Source organism: Lynx canadensis, chromosome F1, assembly GCF_007474595.2.
Source record: "Lynx canadensis isolate LIC74 chromosome F1, mLynCan4.pri.v2, whole genome shotgun sequence".
NCBI classification, from domain to species: Eukaryota; Metazoa; Chordata; class Mammalia; order Carnivora; family Felidae; genus Lynx; species Lynx canadensis.
The window spans coordinates 43,129,165-43,142,528 of NC_044319.2; positions in this window are offsets into that span (position 1 = coordinate 43,129,165).

The window sequence follows — 13,364 nt, forward strand, 5'->3', positions numbered from 1 at the left end:
CGGGAAAATTACTTCCTATTTGTAAAGATACGCCATTGGTCCCACAGAAATATTCGATAGCTTTTGTTAGGCCTCTGTCTCAGGCTTTACCGTGTACCCAGCGTTGACCAGGACACTGAAAATGAATTGGAATGAGAGGTGGGCTGAGTTCTCACGAGCTCTATCCGACAGGACTGTGGTGAGATACACAAAGCAATTAGAGAAGGCCAGTTGATGGTTGCTAACGAAGAACAAATTCTTTTATCAACAAATTTCAACTATGGGTTCTGTGGGTTATCAGAAGGAAAAGAGTGGTGTAGGCTTACTGTAAAAACAGGACTCGAGCTAGATCACCCTCTGTAGATTTAATGCCGATAATCCCAGCTCCACCCCTTACTAACCCCGCCCCTTGGGCAAAGTTTTATTCTCTGCGCTTCAGTTTTCTTCGATGTAAAATTGGGGGTGATGATAATGCTAGTACCTACAGGGTTATCGTGAAGATTAAATGAGCTGACACAGATGAAGCGCTTCAGACGGCAAGCGCCCAGTAAATTTTAGCTATTATTATTTACAAATCCCTTTCCCCTGAATTACCTCCCTTCCTTGAGGCCCTTAAGGGAGATCTCAGACCCATTGGACCAAATACAGTGATTGAGGCTCAGAGATATTAGGCAGTTTGCGTTCCTTCTCGTATCCAAAACGTTGCCAAAATGCCATGTAAAATATTACACTGCCAACAACGGTAAGTAAGTGTGCAGACACTCTTACAATCATTCGTTACCAGTTCTCTCAAATTCTGCCAATTGGATAAGCGGGGAGATGTCATTGTGACATTTATTTCGTGATGAACTTTTCACATGCATAAATGTGTATTAGTTTCTTCTCTAGGGTGGCCTGTTCATTCACTTTGCTTGTCTTTTGAATGGAGTATTTGTCTTGTAGGATAATTTGAGTGAAGAATAATATGATCGGATTGATGTTTGAGAAGGAAAACGAGGATATCGTGGAGTAAGATTGATTCGAGAAGTGGAAAGCAGGTAGGAGGTCACTGCAGTAATCCTGTGGAGAGACAAGGAAGACCCGACTCAAAGCCAGGAAAGAGGGAAAGAGGAAGGCAATGTGTTCAAGAGAGGGGTAGGAGACAGAACTGACAATGGAAAGGTCTTTTGTATTTGGAAAGCAAAGGAGGTCAGGAGTCTGACATGACTTCTGTGTTTCTAGTTGGGGGGGCAGGGGGTGCTCCGTTTGACAGAGCAGACAATGCAGGAAAAGGAACAGCTTTGGCCAAGATAGATGGGGAGTCCAGACTGGGACATGTTAGGCCTGTGAGAAATTCAAGTGACCATACTGAGTTGGAGTTCACAGAAGAGGTTTAGGCTAAAGATCGACCGCACTTCATCAATTCTAATATGCGTATATTAAATGTGGGGAGCCACATTTAAAAATCTCTTACATTTAATTATACCTCATAATTATTTAGCAGTGGGGTTTTTTCTTTCTTAGTGCTACATAAGATAACTGTGTTTTACAAGTCACAGTTGCTTTGATTTGATGAAAAACAGCATAATTGGTGGACTGTTTTACTAGTGTTAGTTGGAGTGTATTAATAGACCAACTACAAAGGAAGGTACCCAGATTTGTATGCTGAAGGGGAGAAAAGGAAATTTAACAATTTTCCTTCCTGGCTTGAAGCAACTTTTAGCTGTCATTCAGACTTTATATGAGAAAAAAAAAATTTTTCTTGACTAGGTTGAACTTCCATCTCATTAAATACTTTTACAGATTCTCCCTAAATTAAGCCAGCTGGTATTTACGTCTCCTACAGGTAAAAATCAGGAATTTTCTGAGCGGAGCACCTCCCAGTCAGCAAGGATCAAATCACGGAATATGGTGAAGGCCAGGAGATTTTTGTAACATTCCAAGGATTTAACCCAGTGGTTCTCAACCTTAGCTGCACATTGGAATTTCTGGGGCACCTCAGAATAATACAGGTGCCTCAGTCCCACACCCAGAGATTCTGCATTAATTGCAAAATCTGCCTAGAGCATTCTTAGGCATTGATATATTTAGAAGATTCTTAGAGATTATCATGTTCAGACAGGATTGAGAACCATTACTGTAGTATAAGACTGGGGGTGCCCCCCAAATTATTGGCCTAGTCAGGGAGTGAGGACTTTCTCAGAAATGTACTCGACCACAATCCATGCTTATTGTGAGAGATTACAGACTTCAAAGATAGGCAGAGCTAAGAAAGAAAACATGAAATGGATAGTAACATCAACACAGCTCTCAGTTCCCTGGAGACAAGAAGGATTAGAAGGAAATTTAATTGATTAATTAATTAACAAAAAAGGCATATACACAAGGTGATTTATTGCAGTATTATTTGTAATTGCAAAAATTTGGAAACAATCTAAGTATTTGTACATTTGTGGTACATTACACAATAGCGTACTCCGCAGCTATTAAAAAAATGAGGAAGGGGTGGCTTAGTGGGTTAGGAGTCTGACTTTTTTTTTTAAGAGAGAAAGAACGAGAGCAGGTAGAGGGGAAGAGGGAGAGAGAGAGAGAGAGAGAGAGAGAGAGAGAAAATCTTAAGCAGACTCCACACCTGCGCAGAGCCTGACACAGGGCTAGCTCCCATGACCTTGGGATCATGGCCTGAATCAAAACCAAGAGTTGGACATTCCACGCACTGAGCCACCCAGGCGCCCCACCCATTTGACTCTTGATTTGGGCTCAGGTCACGATCTCACAATCGTGTGATCGAGCCCTGCGATGAGCTCCATGCTGAGCGTGGAGCCTGCTTGAGATCCTCTCTCCTTCCCTCTCTCTCTGCCCCTCCCCTGCCCTTGCTCTCTCTCTCTCAAAATAAATGAAAAAACTTTTTTAAAAATTAGTACATGAGGAAGAACTCTACGAATTGATATAAAGCGGTTGCCAAGACATATTGCTAAGTGAAAAATGCAAAGCGCAAATGCTGCCCCGAGAAAGAAAGGAATATAAAAAACAGAGCACATCTGTTCGTTTGTGCAAAAGAAATGCAGTACAGGAAAGATAAATCGGAAACTAAGGCAAGTGGCTACCTGTAGAGGATAGGTGGGAGAAAGATGGAAAAAGGGAGTAAATGAAATGGGGTAGCAGGAATGAGGAGGTAGTGATACTCAGAGTATATGTTCATATAGCTGTGCCTCTTAGAGCAGTGGTAGTGTCTCACATACCCCCAAAATAATGACATAACTAAAACCAACTGGGATGCGGAGAGAGCCCAAAATGGAATAAGAAATACTAAAAAATGAACCCATTATAAGTCAAAAACATAGCTACACTAAGAAGGATGGGGAAAAAAAAAAAAGAATGGGAAGAAAGCAACTAGCATGAGCCCTAGGTTGGGTACCACAAGGCTAGAGACAAAAAAAAAAAACTGCAGAAAATATCTTCATTAGCTAAACACTGTAATTATTGCACACAACCTCCATTGATGAGTGCTAAAACAAGTAGGGAGAAGTTTGAAGAGAAACAGAATTTGCATAGTCTCAGAATATTTCCTGCAGGATACGTATTAACTACAAAGGGAAGGATAGTAGTTTTACAGTGGGAAACCTGGCAGAAACCACCTTAATCATGTCAACATCACCAGTAATAAGACAAAGCAACATCATGAACCTGATAGGATGCATTGAGGACACATTATTACCTGCAGTGTTCTGCCAATCAAGAGAAAACATCAGAAAAACTCAAATTGCAGGACATTTGACAGAATAACTGATCAATACTCTTCAAAAAAGTCAGCATCAGGAAAGACAGTCAAAAGAGCTTTCAAAGACTGCATGAGACTAAGAAATAACTATATGCCATGTGGGATCTGGTCAGGAGCCTAGCAGAAGAAAAAGACAGTAGCAAAAAACCTAGTCAAATTCAAGAAAGGTCTTTAGTTAGGAGTATTGTAGCAACATTAATCTTTTTGGTTCTGATAATTGTACTATAGTTATGTAAGATGTTAACATTAGGGGAAGATGGGGGGGATATATGAAAACTCTCAAGACTTTTTGCAATTTTTCTGTAAGTCAAATAATTCAATATAAAAAGTTTTTTTTTTTAAAAAAGGACATTAACTCCTTCATTAGCTCTTATGAAGATGACTCACCAAGTCAAATGCACACTTTGTACAACCTTCTAGAAGATCATTGCCTAATAATAGAAAGGAAGAGACAAAAGACTTAAAAAGCCAACTTATTCACACTCAAGAAGCAATTCCACATAAAGTTACTGGATCTGAGGGGAAAAGAAGTAGGGGGGAAAGGTGGAAAACATAACACTCGTCTAAGTTATGAATTCCAAAAACAAGCATCACTGATTCCAAGTTTTGACAATTCCTTTTGGAGGCTCTTCCTCCAGGTCCAGAACATGGAGCAGTTTCTTGGCAGGAGACCTGCACAGTCACCCAGGGCCCTACACTTGGAAGGGCTCCACCCTTGGTTTAATGTTCTACTGTTGCCATCTTGAAATCCTTCATTTTTTTTTAAGTTTATTTATTTATTTTGAGAGAGACAAAGACAGCACAAGTGGGGAAGGGGCAGAGAGAGAGGGAGACCGAGGATTCCAAGCAGATTCCACACTGTCAGCATGGAGCCCGATGCGGGGCTCGAACTCACGAAACCGTGAGATCATGACCTGAGCTGAAACCGAGAGTCGGATCACTAACCAGCGAGCCACCCAGGCACCTTGAAATCCTTGATAATTTTTTAACAAGGGAGCCCTGTATGTTCCATTTTGCACAGCGCCCCACAAATGAGGTAGCAAGTTCAGTGTGCCTCCACTTGTCAACCGTAAGTTAGCAGAAAGAGAAGCCTCATTCACATGATGCACCCTATTCACCCCAGGCCACAGTTGATTGCTCTGTGGATAAGCCCCTGACCCAAGCAGAACCCAGTTAGACTCCTTTCCCAAGAATTTGGAATGAGGACTATGTGGCCCCCATAGTGTGGCACATCTCTTGAAGAGAGTAGATATGAATGAGAGGGCTGTTGGCATCTAAAAGATGGAAACCATGCTGGTTGGCTTCAGATTGAATAATAAAGCAGAGGTTCAGAAGCAAGTCAAAGATAACACTTTCTGCATCCAATTTGTTCCCGAGAACATGCTGCATTACGTCCTCTCCTTCTGTGAAATATCCCTGGGCCTTTATAAAAGATAAGCTTTTTTGCTTGTGCTGTCCCAAAGCATTTTTTGATTACAGAGGTCCTAAGTAATTCCACTCCCCGAGAATGCTCAGACCCCATTTGTGTTGGGAGGGAACACTTTCAAACTGAAAAGATTTAAAAACCATTTCTAAAACCAAAATTGTCATTCAAAGTTGCTTTAAATAAAGAAAACCCACAGTTGCTCCTTTGAAAAAACAAAGGAAAACATTGCCTAAAGGAAAAGGTAACAATAACAATAAAAAACATTATGTGAAGATAGCAAGTTGGTTTCCTCGCGATTCTGTGACTCTCCAAGCCAGTGGAATCATTTTCATCATCTTTACTGGACTGGATGCTAATATACTTGATGAATTTCAAATTCAAGCCCTTTAAAAAACATTAAAGCCCCTAGTGCCATTTTCACTGTAGTTTTTCCCCCCATTTACCCATTTTCCCTTCTATACCCTCTAATTTTACCTTTTTTGTAAGGGAAACTTAAGACGACTTGTTATACGAGTCAGACTTCAAGCTCTGGGCACTTCAAGGAAAGAAAGCAACTGTACTGTTTGGCAATAAATCCGTACAGTGGGATGGAAGAAGAGTTTATTCCCCAATATCTCCACCCTCAGTGGATAAATAGAATCTATTCTGTAAATTCTATAAACAGAATCCAAAGTCTAGCTCATCCCAGGCCAGAATCCAAATACTGAGGGTGTTCATCTCATCTGCTAGGGGGTGTGGAGACTTCTGTTGTGGTGCTCCCAGAAACTGAGATGTTCTCTTTTAGAGGCTTATTCATCCTGAGAACTTGAAAGGGCTCATGTCCAGAATACATAAAGATATACGAATCCATTTTTTTAAGCTCCACGCCCAATGCGAGGCTTGAACTCATGACTTCAAGATCTAGAGTCACATGCTCTACTGACCCAGTCAGCCAAGCGCCCTACAAATCCATTTTTTTTTTTTTTTTTTTTTTTTTTTTTTTTTTACATAGGAGAGGGTGAGGCGTCTGTTTGGCTTAATCAGTTAAGCGACTGACTTTGGCTCAGGTCATGATCTCATGGTTGATGATTCCGAGCCCCACATCAGGCTGTCTGCTGTCAGCACAGATCCTGCTTCAGATCCTCTGTCCCCCTCTCTCTGCCTCTCCCCTGCTTGCTCTCTCTCAAAAATAAATAAACATTAAAAAAATAAGTAAATAAGAAAAAAAGGAGAGGGGATCCTAGGTGACTCAGTTGATTAAGCATCTGACTCGATTTCGGCTCAGGTCATGATCTCACAGTTTGTGGGATCGAGCCACACATCAGGCTCTGTGATGACACAAAACAACAACAACAAAAAAGGAGACACCACCCAAAAGAACATATAAAAAGGATCTTCATGAAACTCTTATTCTCAGGGTTGTGAGCTTGAGCCAATTTTTTTGTTTGTTTAAGTTGGAGGAAAGTGCCTGGGTGGCTCAGTCGGTTGAGCAGCAGACTCTTGATTTCGGCTCTGGTCATGATCTCACAGTTGTGAAATCAAGTCCCACGTCAGGCTCCCTCTGAGCATGGGGCCTGCTTGGGATTATCTGTTTCCCTCTCTCTCTGCCCCTCCACCGCTCACACTCTCTCTCTCAAAATAAATAACATTAAAAAAAAAAAAAGATGCTCAATCTCCTCAATAATCAGGAAAATGCAAATTAAAGCCACAATGAGATATTTTACAACCACAAAGTTGGCAAAAAAGAGCACTCCAAAGTCCTGTGAGAGAATTCTCTCAAGAGTGTGAATCGGTACATCCACATTGGAAAACAATTTATCATTATGTCATGAAAATGAAGTTTTGTATGTATTATGACCAGGAAATTCTACTTTTATATATATATGGAGGAAAAACTGTTGCACAACTGCATCAAGAGAGATGTACAAGCATGTTCATAGCAGTGTTGTTCATAATAACAAAACATGGGAAACAACCCAAATAACTTGGACTCTGGAATGGATACATAATGATAAACTCCCGTGATGAACTATGAATGAAATGTAGCAATGATACACAGCTCATTTGACCTGCTACTTCTCATATCCTGAAACTCCTTCTCCAGCCACATTGGCACTTTCTTGTCACACGAACACGCTAAGCACTTTTTTCATTTTTATTTTTTTAAGTAAGCTCTGCACCCAATGTGGAGCTCAAACTCATGACCCAGAGATCAAGAGTCTCATGGTCTACTGACGGAGCCGGCTAGGCTTCCCATTACATAGAGTTTTTATGGGAATGGTTGATTAACTTCTCAAATATGTTTATATAATGTAATATGTTGATTAATTCCTGATAGAGGACAATTTTGCTCTCTTTAAATAAATCTGTCTTGGTAATTAATTGTTCTTTTGAAATATGGCTGAATTTTTAGAGAATTTGCATCTTTAATTGGGATTGGTTTATACAGTTTTCACAGGATCGTTATCAGGTTTCACCATTGATATCACATTAACATCATAAAATGATGTTAATCATTTCAGCAATGTTAGCAATTCTTTTTTTATTCCTAGTTTAAATATTTATTTATTTATTTTTAATGTTAATTTATTTTTTGAGAGAGACAGAGCGTGAGTGGGAGAGGGGCAGAGAGAGAGGGAGACACAGAATCCGAAGCAGGCTCCAGGCTCCGAGCGGTCAGCACAGAGCCTGACGAGGGGCTCAAACCCATGAATTGTGAGATCATGACCTGAGCCGAAGTCAGATGTTCAAACAACTGAGCCACCCAGGTGCCCCTAAATATTTTTTTAAGGCAAGAGTGAATGCCTTTATTTTTCTAACATTTTTTTTTCATGTTTATTGATTTTTGAGAGGACGTAAGCAGGGGAGGGACAGAGAGAGAAAAGGAGACACGGAATCTGAAGCAGGCTGCATGCTGTCAACAAAGCCCGATACAGGGCTCCCACTCACAAGCGGTGAGGTGTGACCTGAGCCGAAGTCAGAACTTAACCGACTGAGCCACCCAGGTGCCCCAAATACACTTTATGTTTTAGGGCAGTTTTCGGTTGATGGCAGTACTGAGCAGAAGATACAGAGCTTTACCACCGGCCCCCACACATGCATAGTCCCCCCCATTATCAATGGCCTCCACCAGAGGGGTATGTTTGTTACATTTGATGAACATACAATGACATGTCATTATCACCCAAAGTTCTTAGTTTATATCACGGTTCACTCTTGCTGTTTGTTGTATATTCTGTGGGTTTTGACAAATACATAATGACATATAACCACCATTATAGTGTCGTACAGTGTAATTTCACTGCCTTAAAAATCCTCTGGGCTGTGCCTACTTATCCTGCATACCCCCCGACCCCTGGCATCCAGTGATCCTTTTATGGTTTCCATAGTTTTGTGGGGGTTTTAGTTAGTTTGTTTTTTGTTTTGTTTTTTGCCTTTTCGAGAATGTCGTATAGTTGGAATCATCCAACATGTCGCCTCTTCAGATTGGCTTCTTTTACTTAGCAAAATGCATTTAAGTTTCCTCCTTGTCTTTTCATGGCGTGACAGCTCATTTCTTTTCAGCACCAAATAATATTCCATTGCCTGGATGCACCAGCAACATTTATTTATCTGTTCACCTACTGAAGGAGCTCTTGGTTGCTTCTAAGTTTGGCAATCAGAAACAAAGCTCCCCAAAACATTCATGTGCAGGTTTTTGTGTGGATATACTTTTCACTTCCTTTGGATAAATGCCAAGGAGTATGATCACTGGTTTGTATGGTAAGAATATGTTTAGTTTTCTACGAAACCACCAAACTGTCTTCCAGTTTTCATTCTCACCAACAATGAAAAGTTCCTCATTAGCTTGTGGTATTGTCAGTTTTCTGGATTTTGGCCAATCTAATAGGTGCATAGTGGTATCTCTTGTTTTAATTTGCATTTCCCTGATGACGTATTATGTGGAGCATCTTTTCCTATGCTCATTTACCATCTATATATCTTCTTTGGTGAGGTGTCTGTTCAGATCTTCTACCTATTTTTAAATCAGATTGTTTTCTGTTGAGTGTTAAGAGTTCTTTATATATTTTGGATAGGTGTCCTTTACCAGATTTGTCTTTTGCAAACATTTCCTCCCAGTCTGTGGCTTGTCTTTTCATTCTCTTGACGGAGTTTTTCACATTTTAATTTTGACAAAGCCTAGTTTATCAATTCTTTTTTAGATCATTCCTGGTATTGGATCTAAAAGACCTTCATGTGCAAAGTCATCTGCACTTTTCCTATTTTAACTTCTAGGAACTTTTTTTTTTTTTTTTTTAGTTTTTAAAATTTTATTTATTTTGAGAGAGAGAGAGACAGAGGTAGGGAGGGGCAGAGAGAGAAGGAGAGAGAGAATCCCAAGCAGGCGCCACACTGTCAATGTAGAACCTGATGCTCGAACCACAAGACATGACCTGAGCCGAAATCAAGAGTCAGACGCTCAATCGACTGAGCCACCCAGGTACCCCACTTCTAGGAACTTTGTAGTTTTGCATTTTACATTTAATTTTGTGATCCATTTGGGGTTAACTTTTACAAAAGGTATAAGGTCTGTGTCTAGATTCATTTTCATTGAAGTAAGCTCTACGCCCAGTATGGGGCTGAAACTCACAACCCCGAGATCAAGAGTTGCATTCTCTACTGACTGAGCCAGCCAGGCGCCCCTAGGTTCTTTTCTTTGCATGTGGATGTCCAGTTTATGCAATACCACTTGTTGAAAAGACATTCTTTCTCCACTGTATTGCCTTTGCTCCTTTGCCAAAAATCAGCTGACCGTATTTATGTGGGTCTATATATTCTTTCACCAATACTACACTGTCTTGATTAGTGTAGCTTTTATAAGATTGTATTTATTTTTGAGAGAGAGAGAGAGAGAGCAAGTGGAGGAGGGGCAGAGAGAGGGGGAGAGAGAGAATCTCAAGCAGGCTCCGCACTGTCAGTGCCGAGCCTGATGTGGGGCTTGAACTCATGAACTGTGATCAGAGCTTTATCGTAAGTCACATGATGTCAATCCTCTGACTTTGTTCTTTTCCTTCAATCTTGTGTTAGCTATTCTGGGTCTTTTGCCTCTCCATATAAACGTTACAGTTCATTTGTGGCTAGCCACAAAATAACTTATTAGGATTTTTGTTGGGATTGCATTGAAACTGCAAAGCAAGTTGGGAAGAACTGATCATGACGATACTGACTCTGCCTATCCATCAGTATGAATATCTCTCCACTTACTTAGTTCTACTCTGATTTCTTTCATCAGAGTTTTGTGGTTTTCCTCACAGAGATCTTAAACATACTCCTGTTAGATTTATACCTTAGTATTTAATTTTGGGGATGCTAATTTAAATTGTATTATGTCTTTTAATTTCAAATTCTACTTGTTTATTGCTGGTATATAGGAAAGCAATTGACTTTTTTTTTAAGTTTTATTTATTTGTTTTGAGAGGAAGGGAGCGAGAGAGAGAGAGAGAGAGCACAAACAGGGGAGGGGCAGAGAGGGGGAGAGAGAGAGAGAATCCTAAACAGGCTCTGCACTGTCAGCACGGAGCCCAACACGGGGCTCAAACCCATGAACCATGAGATCATGACCTGAGCCGAAATCAAGAGTTGGCAGCTCAACAGACTGAGCCACCCAGGCACCCCATCTTTTATTTACTTATTTATTTTTAGAGAAACAGCACGAGTGCGAAGGGGCAGAGAGAGAGGTTGACAGAGAATCCCAAGCAGGCTCCATGCCACCAGTGCAGAGCCCAATGCACAGCTTGAACTCACAAAACAGCGAGATCATGACCCGAGCCGAAACCAAGAATCAGACGCTTAACCGACTGAGCCACCCAGGCACCCCAAATTTTTTTTCTTTAACAGGTTCACCGGGGTGCCAGGGTGGCTCAGTCGGTTGCATCTGACTCTTGGTTTTGGCTCAGGTCATGACTTCATGGTCGTGTTGGGCTCTTTGCTGACCCCACACGGCCTACTTGGGATTCTCTCTCCCTTTCTTTTTGTCCCTCCCTCCTCATGTCTCTCTCTCTCTCTCAAAATAAATAAATAAATGTTAGACGCAAACAAATGAAACAGGTCTACTATCACAGGGTTTCTGCTCCTGGAAGCCAGCCCCCCCTTGGGTGTAGTCACTGAAATACAGTAGATTGCTAGCCTATGCCACCTTTCCTTCTCCTGGAGATTTTTCTTCTCCCTCTACTTTGGCTTCTTGAAGACCACTTGGAGCAAGAGTGAGAGAAGAGGGGTGAACAAGAGGAAAAGAGTGAATAAGGGAAGGGTGAGGAGGGTAAAGCGTGAGGAGGGCCAGCCACAGGCTTGCTGAATCTTTCTCCCGGTCCAGGTACAAAGAGTGTGGCGCCCTTGCTTGAGTTCCTCGTCACATGTGGCCAGGACGGGGCTGCGAGCCAAGACAGCTAAGAGATGGGCCTGAGGCCTGTGCTGAGCCCGGTGAGGACATTCTTCCTGTCACCTCATGAGGGAGTGAAGCCCTTGGTAGTCGCCTGGAGATCTACCACGGAGCCTATCCACCGATTCTCTGTGCGCCTGTGATATCCTTCCAATACCTATTTCCTTTCCCTTGAATTAGCCATTTCATTCGCTTTCTTTTTCTTTTTCTTTCTTGTCTGTTTAGTATTTATTTAATTTTGAGAGAGCACAAGCGGGGGAGGGGCAGAGAGAAGGGGACAGAGGATCCAAAGTGGGCTGTGCACTGACAGGCTGACGGCAGCGAGCCCGACGTGTGGCTCAAACTCACAAGCCACGAAATTATGACCTGAGCTGAAGTCGGACGCTCACTCAACTGACAGAGCCACCCAGGTACTCATCATTCACTTTCTTAAATTGCAAGAAAAACAGATGTTCACACAATAACAGAAATGCAATACAGTAAAGCTGGAGTTCTCTCCCTAGGAAAACCACTGTTATCAGTTTGATATGTGTATGTATCCTCACAAATTTTTTCTGTGCATATAGAGACAGAGATGGACTAGATCTCTATTTAATTTGGGATTATGGGAGACAGAAGGCATTTTTACCAAAAATAGGGAGTCATACGAAGTTACTCTTTTTTTTTTAACTTGTTTTAATGTGTATTTGTTTTTGAGAGAGACAGAGACAGAGCACAGGCGGGGGAGGGGCAGAGAGAGAGAGAGAGGGAGACACAGAATCCGAAGCAGGCTCCAGGCTCCGAGCCGTCAGCACAGAGCCCGACACGGGGCTCAAACTCATGGATCACGAGATCATGACCTGAGCCAAAGTCAGACACTCAACCGACTGAGCCACCCAGGCCCCTCAAGGATGCACATCTTTTTCAAAATGTATTAGCCCAGGCACCTGGGTGGCTCAGTCGGTTGTGTCCAACTTCGGCTCAGGTCAGGATCTCACGGTTTGTGAGTTCAAGCCCCGTGTCAGGCTCTGTGTTGACAGCTCAGAGCCTGCTTTGGATCCTCTGTCTCCCTTTCTCTCTACGCCTCCCCTCCCCTCTCTCCCTCTCTCTCAAAAATAAACACACACACACAAAATAAATTTTTAAATGACAGTAATAACAAATGCATTAGTCAATTTGCTTGTAGATTTTTTTATTTCTTGATTTCTTCATGTATTAGAAATATGAACATTTTACGGGTGCCTGGGTGGCTTGCTCAGTTAAGCATCCAACTATTGATTTTGGCTCAGATCATCTCACAGTTGTGAGATCAAGCTCCACATCAGGCTATGCACTGAGTGTAGAGCCTGCTTAAGATTCTCTCTCGCCCTGTCCCTCTGCCCCTCCCCTGTGCATTCTCAAAAAAAAAAAAAAAATATATGAACATAATGATTATCAGTTATATACTGCAATCATTCTCTCCAAATTAGTGATTTATCTTAAATTTTGATTTTGGTGTCTTTGGCTGCATATACATTCTTTATAATTTCTATGTTTTTTCTTTATGGCTGCTAGTTTCCTGATCACACTCAAGAAAGTTCTCCCTGCCCCCAAACTATACATGAACATATTTACATGCATTTTCCCCCAGAGGCACCATGGTGTAGTGGTTAGTTGTAGAAGGAGAAATTCTGTAGCTGGACCTTAGGTCCAAATCCCAGCTCTGGCATTTATCAGTTGCATAACCCTGGTTAATCTCTCTGTGCCTTAATTTTCTCATTAGTAAAATGGGGTTGTGGTGGTGGGGATTAAGTGAGTTTATATACGTAAAGCATTTAGAATAG